This window comes from Leguminivora glycinivorella, chromosome 22 (genome assembly GCF_023078275.1).
Source record: "Leguminivora glycinivorella isolate SPB_JAAS2020 chromosome 22, LegGlyc_1.1, whole genome shotgun sequence".
Lineage (NCBI taxonomy): Eukaryota > Metazoa > Arthropoda > Insecta > Lepidoptera > Tortricidae > Leguminivora > Leguminivora glycinivorella.
In genome coordinates this window covers 13,579,110-13,591,721 of record NC_062992.1, presented here as the reverse complement: position 1 = coordinate 13,591,721, position 12,612 = coordinate 13,579,110, and the positions used below count along the sequence as shown (strand labels likewise).

Here is a 12,612-nt window from a genome sequence, read left to right as displayed (position 1 = left end):
ACAATGGAATATCCGATTCGACAAGAAGCTAAAGGACATGGGATTAGTACAAAGTCTCAATGAGCCATGTCTCTATGTGAGAAAGCACGACGGTGAACATTTATTTGTACTAGTTTTCGTCGACGACGTACTAGTTGCATCAGAGTGTGAAGCCCGGATTAAGAGATTTAAGAATGAGTTGAAAAATGAATTTGACCTCAAAGATTATGGACCGGTTAAATATTTTCTGGGAATAGATATAAGGAGAGATCACAATGGCATTATGTTATCACAAGAAGGCTACGTCAAGACTTTATTAGAAAAATTCAATCTATCTGATTGTAATCCTTGCGTAACTCCAAGTGAGTTGTCTATTACTATACCCAGTCGGACAACTAAAAATGAAACAAAAGAAAAATGGCCCTACCGCGAGTTAATAGGGTCACTTATGTATTTATCGGTCGCGACTAGGCCTGATATTACAAATACTGTGATTAAGCTCGCTCAGTTCGTAAATAATCCCGAGTCAAGCCACTGGAAGGCTGCCAAAAGAGTTTTACGATACCTTAAAGGTACAGCCAAATACGGTCTCTTTTACAGTAAGACCGGTAAGTCAATTCAAGCATACTGTGATGCAGATTGGGGAAGTTGCCCAATAGATAGGAAATCTTATTCCGGATACTCTTTCATTTTAGCCGGAGCTAGCATTTCTTGGTCTTCTAAAAAGCAGAGGACAGTGGCGACCTCAAGTTGTGAAGCGGAATATGTTAGTCTCGCGGAGGCCTTAAAAGAAGGTCTGTATCTCCAAAGTTTGCTAAATGAGCTAGATTTGACAAGGTATGCCGATATCTCTCTAAATACCGATAGTCGATCAGCTATGTTTCTTGCCCAAGACCCCGTGTTTCATGGTAGGTGCAAACATATAGATATAAAACACCACTTTATACGGGGGACTTTAAAAGACAACAAAAGTATAGTTCTGGGACATGTACCTACGGAATCAATGCTGGCAGATGTATTGACAAAGCCTCTACCCAGCATAAAGCATAATAAATGTATCGCTGGTCTTGGTATTAGACCCTTTTAATGCAAATGTTTTACATTTGGTTAGAATTATCTTATTTTGTTTTCTGTTTTATATATTATTTTTTAAATGATCTTATTAACTGTATTTAGACAATAAACTTTGCTTTTGAGGAGGTGTATTGAGGTTTATACCAAAAGCAAGGTTTCTTGCTGGCTGCCTTACTTACAGTAGTCTATGCTATGACATTGACGTGTTCTATTTTCCTACTTAATATTTTTCATTCGACTGTCATGTAAACTAATTTTCTTTAATATTATAAATAATATATTTATTTACGTGGTGCTTTATTATTTCCGTGCAACCTAAACGCCGGACCATTTGCGCTACTCGCCCGTAGCCCGAACAGATTCAAATGACAAGTAGCTTGTTGTTTGAACCAAAGAGCACGTAGGCGCTATTTTAACCAAAAAACTTGTTGAACGAACATGAAAACTGGTTGTATTTTCTCTCAGTGCAGAAACCGAATAATATCTTCGCCACAGCCGATATAAGTTCAGAAGGCCAAATTTCTCGCTTCCGCGCTCTTAACTACTCGTGCTAACAAAGAGAAAGTTTTTGTCCACTGTCTCAGCCCGTCCGAGGATAAAAGAACGTGCCAAGCTTTGTTAAAGTTCTAGGGGTTTGATATTCATTGTTATTTTAATTCCTCACAATGTGTTTTTAAAGTTACATTACGATACAAGTGCGGAAAAAAGGAAGTTCGAAACGAGTGGCGATAAAATAAAACACGACCGAAGGGAGTGTTTTAAATCGACATGAGTTACGAGTTTCCTTTTCGCACGTGTATCGTACGACGGTTTTCAGTACAGATGGCCCTCCGAAGTTTCGAGCTGACATATAATGAACCACTTCTCGCACAAAAACATCATCATTTTTTTACGCACTACTCGCATTAGTGCGAGAAGTGGTTCATTATTATGTCAGGTCGAAACTTCGGAGGGCCATCTGCCATCGGTACTGAAAAACGTCGTACGATACACGCGCGAAAAGGAAATTCGTAACTCGTGGCGATTTAAATAAATAAATAATAAATGAATAAATAAATATTATAGGACATTCTTACACATATTGACTGAGCCCTACGGTAAGCTCAAGAAGGCTTGTGTTGTGGGTACTCAGACAGACAGGCAAATACTTATATTGTACATAGAAAACATCCACGACTCAGGAACAGGAATCTGTGCTCATCACACAAATAAATGCCCTTATCGGGATTCGAACCCGGGACTGCGGCGTAGCAGGTAGGGTCACTACGCGCTAGGCCAGACCGGTCGTCAAAATACCTGCTCCCTTCGGTCGTGTTTTAATTTATCACCACTTGTTTCGAATTTCCTTTCTTTCGCACTTGTATCGTTATGTACACTGAGAGAAATTTGCATTGTGAATTTAAAAAGTTCAACTTGTTGCGGTTTATCCGTTTGAATCAGCCAAACGTATCTATGTTTAAAACAATATGTGTCAGGTTGTTTTTATAAAATCGACTTGTTGATTCAAATATATTGCCGATTCAAATGACAAGTAGCTTGTTGTTTGAACCAAAGAGCACGTAGGCGCTATTTTAACCAAAAAACTTGTTGAACGAACATGAAAACTGGTTGTATTTTCTCTCAGTGTAACCATGTTGTGTCGACGAAAAGCAGCAAAATGAATAATGCAGCATTCCTGAATTACTATCAGACGTGTATGTGATGAAAATTTAATATAAGCCGTGAATTTTAAATTCGCTCTGCGGAAGTGAATCTACACCCTTAAATTAAAAACCGGCCAAGAGCGTATCGGGCCACGCTCAGTGTAGGGTTCCGTAGTTTTCCGTATTTTTCTCAAAAACTACTGAACCTATCAAGTTCAAAACTATTTTCCTAGAAAGTCTTTATAAAGTTCTACTTTTGTTATTTTTTTCATGTTTTTTAAACATATGGTTCAAAAGTTAGAGGGGGGGGGGACGCACTTTTTTTTCCTTTAGGAGCGATTATTTCCAAAAATATAAATATTATCAAAAAACGATCTTAGTAAACCCTTATTGATTTTTAAATACCTATTCAACAATATATCACATGTTGGCGTGATTGATATACATATTGGTACCAAATTTCAATTTCAATTTCAGCTTTCTAGTGCTAACGGTTACTGAGATTATCCGCGGACGGACGGACGGACGGACGGACAGACAGACATGGTGAAACTATAAGGGTTCCTAGTTGACTACGGAACCCTAAAAAGAACACTGTGGAATCCGCACTTCAAAGGTTTTTTCAGTACAGATGGTGTTTTTTTACGCACTAGTGCGAGAAGTGGTTCATTATATGCGAGGTCGAAACTTCGGAGTCTCATCTGTACTGAAAAACGTCGTACGATACACGTGCGAAAAGGAAATTCGTAACTCGCGTTTAATTTATCGCCACTCGTTTCGAACTTCCTTTTTTACGCACTTATATCGTAATGTACTATTTATTACAAGCTCTTATTCAGCTTGCCTTGTTAATATGTTAGTGTGCGTCAAAACGTAGAAGCTAAATTTAACGCACTTCCCGGTTTCCGATTGAGCTGAAATTATACACCATATGTAAATCACGTGACAATGCAATATTATGGTATCATGGAGCTGATCTCATGATGGAGCAGAAAGGTGGTCTTAGGAACTCTGTTATGAAACGTCGTATCCCCATCGAGTAAGGGGTTTTTAGAAACGTCTCAGAGAGCAGTAGATGACTGTTGAAAGAAAGGTACAGTCGGCGATAAATGCTTGTGCCAAAAATGATTTTTTTGCAAAAAAGCTTATTGTATGTAGATATTTTTAATATTCTCCTTTCTACTGAAGAACAATACGAATTAATAATTAATTAAAGGGGCTTCTACACGAGCCGTATTTGAGCATTTCTTTTTTTTTTGCCAATATTTTTTTTTATTGTTTTAGGGAATTTCAGGTCAATTGTACTCAGAATCACGAGTACTTTCAATCTCACTGGGAGACAAAAAGTGTCCCAGAATTTCCATACATTTTTTTTACTTTCCTTTTTTGTTACCCCATACAACATGTACGGAAAATGGTAACAAAATAAGAAAAAACCGTATGGGACAATTTTTTTAACTACTAGGATTGAAAAGGCTAGTAATTCTGAGTAGAAATTGCATATTTTTTTTTCAAAAATATCACACTATTCATAAAAGTGGCAAAAAAAGAAATGCTCATTTTCACTAATATGTGGCCGCGACGTTTTATGTATGTATCAGTAGCAAAAGTGCATGGTGAAATTATGCACTTTTGCAGCTGATAGTACGTAACGCATTCTAACGCTTATAGCCTGGGTAAAGGCGTCCGACTTTCAATCCGGAGGTAGCGGGTTCGAACACCGGCTCGTATCAATGACTTTTTCGTAACTTATGTGCGAAATGTCATTTGATATTTGCCAGTTGTTTTTCGATGAAAAAAAAACATCATGAGGGAACCCCTTTGGGATCCCCCGGGGGATGATTTAATTCCCGACGCAAAAACAACGGGGTGTTATAACTTTGACGTGTGTCTGTCTGTCTGTCTGTCTGTCTGTCTGTATGTGTGTCTGTCTGTGGCATCGTAGCTCTCGAACGGATGAACCGATTTTGATTTAGTTTTTCTTGTCTGAAAGCTGAGTTAGTCGGGAGTGTTCTTGACCATGTTTTTTAGGGTTCCGTAGTCAACTAGGAACCCTTATAGTTTCGCCATGTCTGTCTGTCCGTCCGTCCGTCCGTCCGTCCGCGGATAATCTCAGTAACCGTTAGCACTAGAAAGCTGAAATTTGGTACCAATATGTATATCAATCACGCCAACGAAGTGCAAAAATAAAAAATGGAAAAAAATGTTTTATTAGGGTACCCCCCCTACATGTAAAATGGGGGCTGATATTTTTTTTCATTCCAACCCCAACATATGATATATTGTTGGATAGGTATTTAAAAATTAATAAGCGTTTACTAAAATCGTTTTTTGATAATATAATATTTTATATATATATAATAGAAATATTCGCTCCTAAAGGAAAAAAAAGTGCGTCCCCCCCCTTTAACTTTTGAACCATATGTTTAAAAAATATAAAAAAAATCACAAAAGTATAACTTTATAAAGACTTTCTAGGAAAATTGTTTTGAACTTGATAGGTTTAGTAGTTTTTGAGAAAAATACTGAAAACTACGGAACCCTACACTGAGCGTGGCCCGACACGCTCTTGGCCGGTTTTTTCTCTATTAATTCGTAATTAATCGAAATTGTTTGCTGCAACAATTACAATTGTGTCGCTTAACTTCAAACTTTGGTAAATCCATTATTTTTAGGTCGATTATATTTCAGTTAAATAGTATATTTTTTAGCGAGCGCTGGTGGCCTAGCGGTAAGAGCATGCGACTTTCGATCTGGGGGTCGCGGGTTCGAACCCCGGCTCGTAGCAATGAGTTTTTCGGAACTTATTTGCAAAATGTCGTTTGATATTTGCCAGTCGCTTTTCGGTGAAGGAAATTAAACATCGTGAGGAAAGCGGACTAATTCAAATAAAGACTAGTTACCCTTCGGGTTGGAAGGGTAACTACAGTATGGGGTCCTTCAAAAAAGGAGTGTACAAGTTTCTAATGGGTCGGCAACGCGCACGTGACAGCCCTTGAGTTGCGGGCGTCCATAGGTTACGGTGACCGCGTTCCATCAGGCGGGCCGTATACCTGTTTGCCACCGACGTGGTATAAAAAAAAAGGTCATATGGCAGTCGCTTTCGTAAAACTAGTGCCTACAAATCTTGGGATTAATTGTTAAACCGGACCCCAGGCTCCCATGAGCCGTGACAAATGTCGGAATAATGCAAGGAGGATGATGAGTATATTTTTTATACTATCAACCTTAAGGCAGAATGGATTACCCAGGTTTGAAGTTAAGCGACACAATTATTGGGTCGAATCCCTGTGTCAATCAAAGGCTACGTGACACAACACAACGTCAATTGGAAGTGTCATTCCGCCATCTTGTCTGTCAAAGTGACGAAGGTCGGAGCTGACCCTGTTTGTATTGGGACACACTTCACCTTCATTGTAAGGTCTCAAAACAAAGAACCTGCGGGCGTAACACACTATAATAAAGAGTACTATCATACAGTATGGCCACTCCCGCTCCTAGCTGAAAGTGCCGCCCACCCCCTCTCGGTTATCTCACAGTTAGCGCCTGTCAAAAACGCGAACAGTCGACCTGTCATATCTCACTCATACAAGCAGGTTACGCGTTCTCCTACGCGAGCTTAGACTGTGTGCTAGGAACGCGCCTCTTTCATATATTTGATCGCCAGTTGAGTGTCCGAGGTGTGTTATGGGATAAACTTTATCGCTTCGGTGCGTCCCTATGGCACTTTCAAATATGTAGTGCGAAAAGGACGACCTGATGAAATATCGTATATCACGCGACCGAGCTTGCCTGCCTGGAATCGCATTGCTTTAGTCTAATATATGTTTTTACATCCCTGACGTGATTAAAATTTAATATTCCCTATTTAATAGGGAACTTGACTAGTTAAAATAAAATATGGTATACCATGCACTAAATAAAACATCTGATAATGATAAGAAAAACATGGACACAAGTTATTTATTTTTTAAATCCAATTTCTATTTAATAAATCAGGTAGAAATATATAAAGTAACTGAGTTGACCGTGACGTCAGTCAATTCAATTTCATATAAATTCCATATTAGCAATTCGTTCAAATTCGTTTTGACAGTTCTTAAAAATAACCTGATTTGACTAGGAGGCAAGTAGCCTATTACCTATACGGGACAAATGCTCCATATAAATTCAATATACACCCTGTTTTTAGGGTTCCGTAGTCAACTAGGAACCCTTATAGTTTCGCCATGTCCGTCCGTTCGTCCGTCCGTCCGTCCGTCCGTCCGCGGATAATCTCAGTAACCGTAAGCACTAGAAAGCTGAAATTTGGTACCAATACGTATATCAATCACGCCAACAAAGTGCAAAAATAAAAAATGGAAAAAAATGTTTTATTAGGGTACCCCCCCTACATGTAAAGTGGGGGCTGATATTTTTTTTCATTCCAACCCCAACGTGTGATATATTGTTGGATAGGTATTTAAAAATGAATAAGGGTTTACTAATACCGTTTTTTGATAATATTAATATTTTCGGAAATAATCACTCCTAAAGGAAAAAAAAGTGCGTCCCCCCCCTCTAACTTTTGAACCATATGTTTAAAAAATATGAAAAAAATCACAAAAGTAGAACTTTATAAATACTTTCTAGGAAAATTATTTTGAACTTGATAGGTTCAGTAGTTTTTGAGAAAAATACGAAAAACTACGGAACCCTACACTGAGCGTGGCCCGACACGCTTTTGGCCGGTTTTTTATTGAATTCCGTTAACTTTAAGGGAAGGTTCTTTAGATCAATTTTATTACAATTAATTTCGCTAAGAAACTAGCGTCTTAACTCTTACGGTTATCGAGTTATTAAAAATTAAGATAATTACTGAACACGTGTGTGACAGTTTACCAATTCCTAATGTTATTTGTTTTGACATGTGCCGTCAATCACTTGACACTAACTTGAATGTTATTCGTAGGGGTGTCTTACACTAATAAATTCATTTATTATGTATGAAAATGATGATTTTTTGCGAATTTAACTAAAAGTGGTATAGATAACCTGATAACGAACCTAGCTAAGACCTCGCCCTGCCCAATGTGATTTATAAAGGCCATATTCCATCATCATCATCATCATTTGCCTGCCCTTACCCCTTCATTTGGGGTCGGCGCAGCATGTCTTCCGCTTCCATACCTCCCTATCATCCGTCGTCTCATCATTCACTTGATTTCGCTTCATATCATCTCTCACACAATCCATCCACCTTTTCCTCGGTTTTCCTCTCCCGTTAATATTTAATTTTTAATAAAGGCCATATTCCATTTTTTGGAAATTACCGCCGACCGGTCTGGCTCAGTCGGTAGTGACCCTGCCTGCTGAGCCGCGGTCCTGGGTTCAAATCCTGGTAAGGGCATTTATTTGTGTGATGAACACAGATATTTGTTCCTGAGTCATGGATGTTTTCTATGTATATAAGTATGTATTTATGTATTTAAGTATGTATATATATCGTCGCTTAGCACCCATAGTACAAGCTTTGCTTAGTTTGGGGCTAAGTTGATCTGTGTAAGGTGTCCCCAATATTTATTTTATTTATTTATTATTAAAAAGACTGGATGGGCAAAAATACCTATTTTTTTATGTTTTACCTAAATCGTGGTACAAAGGAAAAATCTACCTTATTTATTTAATAATTTGGTTTCAATTTCAATGTCTCAAGCTGTACTAGGACGAGGTTATACGGTGTTATCACAGATGTCATATATACCATAGATCAAGCAAACGTATCTACTTAGCGTGTCAAATGAACTCAGTGAAATCCACTGAGTTGTCCGTCTTTACTCGCAGCTTGCAGCTTTCGGGCGTCAATTTTTGTAAGTTGAAGTCAACCAAAACATAAAAAATGCCTCGTTACGTGATATTCAATTGCAACAACACAAAAATTATGAACAATCAAGAGCCTGAGACATATTTAAAATTACAGGCAAGAATCAACTTCAGTACAAAATTTGACACGCTCGGCCCCTATACAAATATATGAATTTGTTTCTTCTATCTAAATTAAGTTCTGTGGGTGTTATAGTGTATTTACTATGAGCAAATTCGCGAGTAAGCTCAATTGAATTATCATACATCTGCGATCAGAAGCAAACTACCCCCCCCCCCCTTCACCTCACAACCCCCCTTAAACCTTCTAAACCCCCTAAAGTTATGCAAATTGATCAGGAATATGCAGGGCGCCTAACAAAACATTAGTCGAACGTTTGAGGTCACGTGACTTACGGCAACCAGCTGCCAGACTGAAAACTATAGATATACAGATATATATTTGTATATATTTTGAATAGCGCTGGTAGCCTAGCGGTAGGTGCGTGCGACTTTCGTTCCGGAGGTCGCGGGTTCGAACCCCGGCTCGCACCAATGAGTTTTTCGGAACTGAATGAATTCTAAATTAATTATAGGTACGCGATTTAATCCGATTCGATAGTTTTATTTCATGAGTAACTATCGCGGAGGTCGATTGTTGCTTTACGTCCGTAGGTGTAACCCCTAGAAACCCTACACGTGACCTCCGGGTGGTGCTAAAAGAGCAACAAACCTGGCAGCTGCACTGTTCCTTCTGAATCTCGCAGCGCACACTGGAAATAGAGAGCGATCAACATGAATTTTATGAATGCGAATACAGGTGCTCCAAAGAGCCCAATGACAAGGGATGTCGGACCATCAGTCCGCATCTGCCAACTCAATATAGAAGGCATAAGCCGATCTAAATCTGACTGTTTGTCTAGAATAATTAATGACCTTGACATTGATGTAGTCCTGCTACAGGAGACACATGCTGCAGATGAAATACAACTCACTCGCAGGGGGGAGCTTGCCGGCTACGACCTGGTAGCAGCCACTTATCACGCCCAATATGGTACTGCTACTATCGCGGTAACCAAAGACAATATTATTAATCGAATAAAAGTAAAACCTTGAATATTTGCAACTAAATTATTTGTTATACACAGGAGAATTCAGAAATTCAGTTAAAGTTGGAGTGACGTGGGTAATACTTTGAGAACCATTACTGAGAATGTCTTGTTCTGTCGATTGATATATATTTCTGAGAATGTTCATTTGCGAGAAAAATCGACAAATGGTGAATAAAATGTTCAGCTCTTGGTACAAACACCATTTTTTTTTAAATACGTACCAGTGTATGGTCTACATCATGCAAAAGTTTCATCGACCTAGTCCTAGGGTTGCAAAAAAACGGTTTTTTTCTGGCTTGAAAAAAAAAACATGAAAGAAAACCGTGAAAAAAAAACAGTTTTTTTTTTTGGAGTATGTTTTTTTTCTAAAGTACGAAATCTCAAAATTTGCAAAGTAGTTAATACTTCTATACGGGTTTTTAGACTTAATGTTAACTATTAAACGAATTTAATCAAATAACTTTAATTTCTGGTCTTATAAAAGTAACATTTACGAAATCTGTAGTTGGTAGTTATCACTATTTACCGTTGGCAACACCACCGCTACACGCAGCATCGGGGATTCCCCAATAAACGTTTGTATACTGAATGTTAATTAAATTAAAATGTACGTTATTGTTATTGAAACACGTTACAACTCACGAAAAACCGTTATTGTCGTATTATTTGTTCATCTGAAAAAAAACCATATTTAGAAAAAAAACCATGGTGCTCGGTTTTTTTTCATGTTTTTTTTTTCACAATTCTGAAAAAAACATTTGGTTTTTTTTCTATTTACAACCCTACCTAGTCCAGAAGGAACATTACGAAAATAATATGAATTGGCTCTTTGGTGCCTACTATTCTCTAACAAACTCATACTAAAAGCACATCTCGGACACTGGCGATCAAATATATGAAAGAGGCGCGATCCTAGTACACAGTCCAAGCTCGTGTAGGTGAACGCGTACCATGCTTGTATGAGTGAAATATGACAGGTCGACAATTCGCATTTTTGACAGGAGGTAACTGTGAGGTAACCGAGAGGGGGTGGGCGGCACTTTCAGCGGGGAGCGGGAGTGGCCATACTGTATCATAGTACTTTATTATACTGTGCTAAAAGCCTCGCATTATACCGGGTGGGCCCTATAACAAAAGCAAAAAATTAAACTGTAGCCTACTTCTTAAACTGACCAACATTTGTTTAGAGATTATTTTTTTTTAGCCTGTTGTAGTGTCCAACTGCTGGGCAAAGGCCTCCCCTCGCTTCTTCCACTCAACCTTGTCATGTGCGTAATTCTGCCAGCTTGGATAGAATGCGTTCAAGTTATCCCGCCATCTCTTTTTTGGTCTGCCTGAACCCCGCTTTGCACCCTCTACTGTATTCCGTGGGTCCCACTCGGTAACCATTTTGGCCCACCGTTCAGGGTGCATGCGGCAGACGTGTCCAGCCCAGTTCCACTTAAGCGTAGCGGTCTTATGACACCTACATCTGCAACTCGAGTTCAGGGTGGCTAGCCGAATGGCACAATCGCTCACGAAACGCTCACGAAACGAAGCGCTAGTAGATATCTATCTCTATCGCGCTTGCGTATTGGCGCGACAGAGCCAGCGGCGTATCGCTTTCGTTTGGCGTCGGAGAAATGCCATTCGGCTACGGGGCCTGGAGCGCAGTTCCGTGTTTCTGATTCGATCAGTTCTGCAAACACCCAGTATACTGCGCTCCATCGCTCGCTGGCAAACCTTGAGTTTGGACTTTAGAGATTTTTAAAAATCTTAAATATTTTAATTTTCCATACAAAACAAATATACAGGGTATCTTACGGCTACGCGGCAGGGAGAATACCTAAAATATCATAGACAGGATATTTTGTTAAAATAAGGGGTTATTTTATTTTTAAAACTTAGCAGTTAGACTTCAAGTCAAATATCTATAGACAAAGAGGATCGAGTATTATAGAGAGTTACTGTCGAAGTAAAATGTGTAATCACAGTGCATAGACTGCCATCTCTTGACACAGGCTTAAAACTTTTGAACCTCAGTTTTGACAATTTGGCCCATATTCTTAGTTTGATATGTGTTAAAATGTCAAATATTAATATTAGCGCCATCTAGCTCAGCGTACCCCAAAAGTGTAATGCCATCTAGGCCACCGTACCTTTTTCTGTATGGTACTACTGAGGTACGTTTTTTTCTTAGACTTTATCTGTCTATACGGAGTTATATAATAGTCTTTGACTATAGATAACCTAAGTACCACCGTGAGACCTCTGACTTTTGTGACATAAAAATGAAATCACATAGGTAAAAACCGGCCAAGTGTCGGGCCACGCTCAGTGTAGGGTTCCGTAGTTTCCCGTATTTTTTTCAAAAACTGTTCAACCTATCAAGTTCAAAATAATTTTCCTAGAATTTATTTATAAAGTTCTACTTTTGTTATTTTCTTCATATTTTTTAAACTTATTTATGATGAGTCTCTGCATAATACTTATCTGAAAGTTGAACAGTATTAACGAAGTCGAGACACAAATTAACATGATTCAATTCCATTTTGGTCTCATTGTTCAAATCGACCTGGGGGGTTACCATGACGTACTAAAGACGTTCAGTTTAGGTTGAGAGAAAGGGACACAGCTATAGCAGTTACATAGCTCCGTCCCTCTCTCTCAACCTAAACTGAACGGCTTTAGCACGTCATGGTAACCCCCCTGTTGGTTATAAATTGCATCACATACTCCAATCTGACTCGTTTTTCACGTCATTGGCTGCTTTAACATGCTTCGATAAACATAATATAAATAAAAAAACATTTCCGCCCGTTTCCTTACTTGCATACATCATCAAAACAAAATAACACCTTAACGCAGAGCAATAAAAAATAAACTTCCTTCAACACCAGTCGATTCGATTTGTTTTGCTTAAAAAATTCACAGGAAACCAGTTTTGAATAATGATTAATATTAAATTATCTTTATTCCAATAC

General features: G+C 38.6%; 1 protein-coding gene across 1 annotated transcript in view; it reads right to left on the bottom strand.

Moving 5' to 3' along the window:
* LOC125237706 (neuropilin and tolloid-like protein 2) overlaps window positions 1-12,612 on the bottom strand; it is a 357,896-nt gene that overhangs the window by 297,584 nt on the left and 47,700 nt on the right. The window lies entirely within an intron of this gene.